Source organism: Microcaecilia unicolor, chromosome 3, assembly GCF_901765095.1.
Source record: "Microcaecilia unicolor chromosome 3, aMicUni1.1, whole genome shotgun sequence".
Lineage (NCBI taxonomy): Eukaryota > Metazoa > Chordata > Amphibia > Gymnophiona > Siphonopidae > Microcaecilia > Microcaecilia unicolor.
Window position 1 is genome coordinate 283,644,413 of NC_044033.1, and position 6,504 is coordinate 283,650,916.

The window sequence follows — 6,504 nt, forward strand, 5'->3', positions numbered from 1 at the left end:
AGAGGCTTCATGGTTAGAGCTGACGAGCTACGTTACCTGGTTCCAGGAGGGAAATTCTAACTCAGTCCTGGATTTGTGCAACCCTATCCTGGCACATTGTGGAACCTGAAGTTCTGATTTCAATTGGTGATATCGGGGACTACTGCCTGAAAGAGTGAGATTTAAGGACCAGGTGTCCAAGACATAAATTTACAAAGTTTTACAAAAAAGGTTCACAAATAGAAATAAAATATTTAGGTTTTTTTTATGCTTCTAAAAGGATGTAGACAGAATGGAGGTAGTATTAAGACAGCGTTCATAGGAATTTGCCCAAATGCACTGGGCTGAAAACTTCCCTTCATTTAATATGTGCACGGGTATATTTGTACCAGTGAACTCCATTCCAGCCCAGATTTAACGGGAAGCTTTATTTATATGACTATCCTCACCAGACACATAAAAACATACACAAATGCATGCATGCTCTTTTCTAGTGCTGTTCTGCTGCTCATCCAAGAAGTGCCCCCACCCCCCAACGGGTCTGCCCACCATCACATAAAATTCTGGTATTTGCTGATAGTTCTCTTCCTCAGCTAACAGCAGACCCTTCATACTTTTCCCTATTCTTCAGTCCTACTCCTTTTCAACAATATTTCCCCTCAGCCCCAGAACACTCACTGATTCCACTGAGGGGCAGATGCACTAAGGTCCTCAGAAGAGCCCTTCCCTTACCGATTCCATAGCGAATCGGTAGGGATTGGCCATGCATCAAGGAAAGGGAATGCAAATGAACTGCTCGTTGTAGCTTACTTGCATTCTCTATTCCCTCAGAAGCCAGTCGGCCAGTTGAGCCTGCGCAGAGCAGCCAGCGTTATATGCTGGCTGCTCTGCGCATGCCAAGAACGTCCTTTATGGACGTCCATCACTCAAAAAACAAACAAAAAAAAGGACGTCCCTGTCCAGCAGGAAACTTGTCAGCAGCCTGAAACCTCAGAAGAGAAACCCTGCTGAAAAGAACCCCAGTTAATTTAACTGCTACTGCTCTTAACATTTCCATTGTTTACTGCTTTGCATGTTAAAGGCAGGCTTACATCAGGCAATTAGGAAGGTCTTCTCTGAAGAAAAAAAAAAATCCAAGTGCTCATCAGGGACATCTAACAAGAGCTGGACCTCTTCCTGCAGCTTTTGTGATGTGCGTCCTTCTTGGACGTGTTTTTCTTACTTGCAATAAGGAAGGACTTCTCTGAAGGAAAAAAAAAAACGTCCCTGTTTTTCTTACCTGCCTGAGCTGAGCACAACCACAGTTCTCTCAATAGGCCCCTTCAAGGTTGTTTTCATCTTGCGCCCCCCCCCCCCCAAGGATCGGGATGTGCGAGGACATCCAAATCAAAACTTTTTGGACGTCCCTCCCTCCAGGTCTCTCTCAGCCAATCCCAGCGCGTTTAGCTGATACTGGTAACAGCTAAACGCGCTGTGATTGGCTGAGAGAGACCTGGAGGGGGGGACATCCAAAAACGTTTGATTTGGACGTCCTCGCACGTTCTGATCTTGTGTGGAGGGGGGGAGCACAAGATGAAAACAACCTTGGAGGGGACTGTTGAGAGAACTGTGGTTGTGGTAGGTTAGGCAGGTAAGAAAAACAGAGATGTCCTTTTTTTTTCCCCCTTCAGAGAAGTCCTTCCTAATTGCAGGTAAGAAAAACACGTCCAAGAAGGACGCCCATCACAAAAGCTGCAGGAAGACGTCCAGCTCGTGTTAGACGGCCCTGACGAGCACTTGGACGTGGCTAGGCAGTGAAGGATGTCCATAAAGGACGTTTTTCCCCCGATTTTTTTTGTTACATTTATAGAAGTTTTTAGAGGCTGCGCAGCCCCAACGAGAGGTACAGACCTCCCATTAGATTTTCTACGGTTAGGCAATCGGAAAACTGTAGTGCATCTCATTACAATACGATCTATACACATTGGGGTACTAATTTGCTCATCTGCATTCCGTTTTCGTTAGCTACTACCATGATCAGAAAATGGCTCGGAGAAGCATTCAGTGCATGCCACGGTTTACTACTTGCTCGTTAATGGCTCGTTAAGTTTAGTGCATCTGGCCCTGAGTCTCTCCGAACAGCAAACACCTTGTAAAAAGCTCAGCTTTCCTCCACAGCCCTTGATGAAGCTAGGACCCTCCTTCCAGGCTATGACTAAAGCCTTTCCATTGGCTGGATCCTACCATAATCTGTACACTGGAAGGGGGGAGAATGGAGAGTTGTAGTGGGTTAAACTCTGAAAAATATCCACATACAGTCATCCTTCTGACTTTGAGACAGGTAATTTACAAATTTTTGCAATCCTGAAAAAATTCAGGCAGTTGGTAATTCTAACCTCTTGAATCCTGAGCACATCTGACAGGCGCCCCCCCCCCCCCCCCCCCAACAAACCTTTGGGCCTGAGGCATGTGCCTAGTTTGCCTATGAACTTAATCCAGTTCCCTGTGGATTGTGTTAGCAATTTCAACCAATTTTTCTGTATTCAACTTATACAGTACCTATCAATTTTGCTTGTGTGACAATTGCAGTACTGTAGAATAAGGTAAAATTAGTTATTTTCTGATAATTTTCTTTCCATTTGTCCCGACCGATCAATCAAGAGACTGGTGGGTTGTCCCTCTGCCAGCAGGTGGAGATAGAGAGAACTTCCGAGGTTCAGTATATGTAGTCATGTGTAGCCACTCAAACCTCAGTATTGTCAATACCAAAGCTACGTGGATCTTCCCCACTTAAATCATATTCCTTTGACTTCAGAAATACTTCTATTACCCTGCAACCGCAAACACGGGAGGAACTCATGTGGCTCACAGCAATTAAAGAGATTCACTCCAACCTTTGCTAAACCATAACAAATAACCTGCAACTGTAAAAACGAAACAAGAAATCCGAACAAAACAAACTGAGCAGTAAATATCAGGGTGGGCCTCTGGATTGATCTGTCGGGACTAATGGAAAGAAAATTATCAACCTTCCATAGTGTCCCACAGATCAATCCAGAGACTGTTGGGATGTACCCAAGCAGTGTTTAAATAGGGCGGGACCAAGAGAACCCAATTTGCAGCACTGAAGCTCCAAACGCGGCGTCAGACCGTGCTGCCACATCCACTCGATAGTGTTTTGAAAAGGTATGCACAGATGACCAAGTCGCCGACTTGCAAATCTCCTCCAAAGAAACTAATCTCGACTCTGCCGTCGAAGTCGCCTGCGCTCTTGTGGAATGCGCCCGTAACTGAGCGGAAGGATCTTTCCCTGAAGAAATAGCTAACCCAGTGAGCCATCGTGGCCTTAGAGGCTTGCTGCCCTTTATTCCGACCTGCAAACAGCACAAAAGATGATCTGAACTATGAAAGTCATTCGTGACTTCCAAGTACTTGATGAGAACCTGTCTCACGTCCAAACACCTGAGAGCATGAAACTCCGCAGGATAGTCCTCCTTCTGAAAAGCGGGAAGACAGAGCTGTTGATTCACATGAAAATGCAAAACAATCTTTGGCAAAAAAGAAGAGACCGTCCACAGCGTAACTCCTGCCTCCGTGAAATGGATCTCTACAGGATAAGGCCTGCAGCTCCGAAACTCTCCTTGCTGAAGAAATAACGACCAAAAACACCGTTTTCAATGTCAAGTCCTTCAGAGATAACAGAGACAAAGGCTCAAAAGGCGGCCGCTGAAAGGCCCGCAACAACAAATTAAGATTCCAGGTTGGAAAAACCGAGGCATGCGATGGATGTAAATGATTCACTCTTCACAGAAAACAAATGATTTCCAGGTGCAAGGCCAGCGAGGATCCCTGAAGACAACCCCTAAAACACATTAGGGCCGCTACCTGAACCTTCAGGGAACTCAAGGACAAACATTTTTCAAGGCCATCCTGCAAAAAGGCCAAAATAGCGGCCACCGAAGCTGACACTGCAGTCAGCCCTGCTGCCTCACAACACGACTCAAAGGTTCGCCACACTCAAGCGTAAGCCATAGAAGTGGAATGCTTCCTAGCCCGTAACATAGTAGCAATGACATTGTCCGGATAGCCCTTTTTCCCCTCAATCTTGCCCTCTCAAGAGCCCGTAAGACCAAATGGGGAGGGATCCTCCATAACGATAGGACCCTGACGTAACAACCCCCGATGAACCGGCAGCCACAAGGGACTGTCTACCCGAAGATGGATCAGATCTGCGTAACACAGACGCCTGGGCCAATCTGGAGCCATGACAATCACCTGACCAGGGTGACGAGCCACACGACCCAATAGTCTGCCTATCATGGGCCACGGCGGAAACACATACTGGAGGTCCAACAGGGGCCACGGCTGAAGAAGAGCATCAATCCCTCGAGCGAGAGGATCCCTACCTCTGCTGAAAAATTGTGGTGCCTTCGCATTGATTCCTCGAGCCATGAGGTCTAAGGCCAGAACTCTCCACCTGAACGTGATCAGGGAGAACGCCCGATCGGAGAGCTCCCACTTCCCCGGGTCCAGAAAGTGACTACTTAAAGTCCGCTTCGATATTCAGTGCCCCCGCTATGTGAGCCATTGATAACAGGTGCAAGTGCTCCTCCGCCCAAAGACAGAGAAAGGACGCCTCCTTGGCCAGAACAGCACTTCTGGTGCCCCCCTGATGGTTGACATAAGCTACCGCTGTTGCATTGTACGAAAGAACCCAAACCGGCTTCCCTGTCAGAATTGAACAAAAGGCCTGAACAGCCAGATGAATCGCCCTCAGCTCCAAACAGTTGATGGACCAGGACGCCTCCTCCAGGGTCCACAACCCCTGCGCTGCCTGACCCAGACAATGGGCTCCCCAGCCTGAGAGACTGGCATTCATGGTCACAACCACTCAATCCGGAACTGCCAAGGGCATGCCAATCTCCAGCTTGTCGTGGCGAAGCCACCACTGCTAGCCTGGCCGATGGTTCACAGGGAAGGCAAACAGAGTAATCATCCAACAAGGGGGTCCACCGACTCAAAAGTGACCTCTGAAGAGGCCGCATGTGATTTCTGGCCCACGGAACCACCTCCAGCGTGGCTGACAAGGAGCCCAACACCTGAACATAATCCCAGGCTCTGGGCGCTTGAAGCCTCAAAAGACTCCGAACCTGACACTGGAGCTTTAGTCTCCAATTCTCCGGCACAAACACTGTGCCCGACCGAGTGTCGAACCGCACTCCGAGATATTCCAGGGATTGAGAAGGAAGTAACTGACTCTTGTCCAAGTTGATTATCCAACCCAATGAGCGCAGTAAACTGATGACCCTGTCTGTCGCCTGCACACTCTCCTGGAAGGAAGGCGCTCTTATCAGCCAATCGTCTAGATAAAGGTGTACTTGCACTCCCTCTCGCCACAAATACGCCGCAACTACCACCATAATCTTGGAGAAGGTGCGGGGCGCAGTCGCGAGGCCGAATGGCAGAGCCCGAAACTGAAAATGTTGGTCCAGAACTACAAACCGCAGAAACCAATGATGTGGCGGCCAAATAGAGATGCACAAGTAAGCCTCCTTGAGATCGAGTGAGGTAAGGAACTCCCCTGGCTGAACGGCGACCATGACCGACTGAAGAGTTTCCATTTGAAAATGACGTACTCGTAGAGCCTTGTTCACGCCTTTTAAATCGAGCACTGGACAAAATGATCCCCCTTTTTTGGGTACCACGAAGTAAATGCAGTAGCGGCCTAAACCTTGCTGCTCCAGAGGTACGGGCACTACTGCTCCGAGTTGAATCAGATTTCTTAAAGTTTCCTTGACCGCTGCTACCTTGTGCGGAGCCTTGCAAGGAGACTCCACGAAAAACTCTGCCAGGGTTCAATAAAATTCCAGTTTGTAACCGTCTCGGATGACCTCCAAGACCCACTCGTCTGATGTCACTCTGGCCCATCCTCTGAGGAAAAGGGACAGACGTCCCCCTATCGCCACTGGGAGATGAGCCAAGACCCCATCATTGGGGACAAGCTCCAACGGCCGGTCTTGAAAAAGCGCCGCCGGAGCAGCAGTCTCCACAAAACGGCTGCTGCTTCTGAGGAAAACGTGATTTTGCGAAAGCTCCAGATCTACCCGGACGATACCGGTGGGCATACCTAAATCGGGACCACACGGGGACCAGAACAAGGCTTATCCTCAGGCAAGTGACAGCCTTTAGAATTCCCCAGATCCTTGAAAATCTAGTCTAAATCTTCCCCGAACAAAAGCTTGCCTTTGAATGGCAAACACGCCAAATGAGATTTAGACGCCGTATCTGCAGACCAGTGACAAAGCCACAACCAGCGGCAAGCCGCTACTGAAAGCAAAACCTCCTTAGCTGAGGTTCGAAGGAGATCATAAAGGAAACGAGGCCCGCTTCAAGAGAAGGCAAAACCTCCAAGAGCTCCTCCGGGGAGGCCGCTTTCTGCACCCAGGACAGACACACTCTGACCACATAGGAACCGCAGACAGAAGCCTGCATACACAATGCCGCCACTTTGAAAGCCATCTTCAAGGAAGACTCCAACTTCTTATC

General features: G+C 48.6%; 1 long non-coding RNA gene across 1 annotated transcript; it reads right to left on the reverse strand.

The window, feature by feature from the left end:
• Positions 1 to 564: 564 nt before the first annotated feature.
• Positions 565 to 3,421, reverse strand: LOC115465286. Its single transcript, XR_003941387.1, has 3 exons — positions 3,411 to 3,421; positions 2,734 to 2,739; positions 565 to 665 (listed from the first exon to the last, which is right to left on the reverse strand). It is a non-coding gene; the product is annotated as an uncharacterized LOC115465286 (long non-coding RNA).
• Positions 3,422 to 6,504: the final 3,083 nt, after the last annotated feature.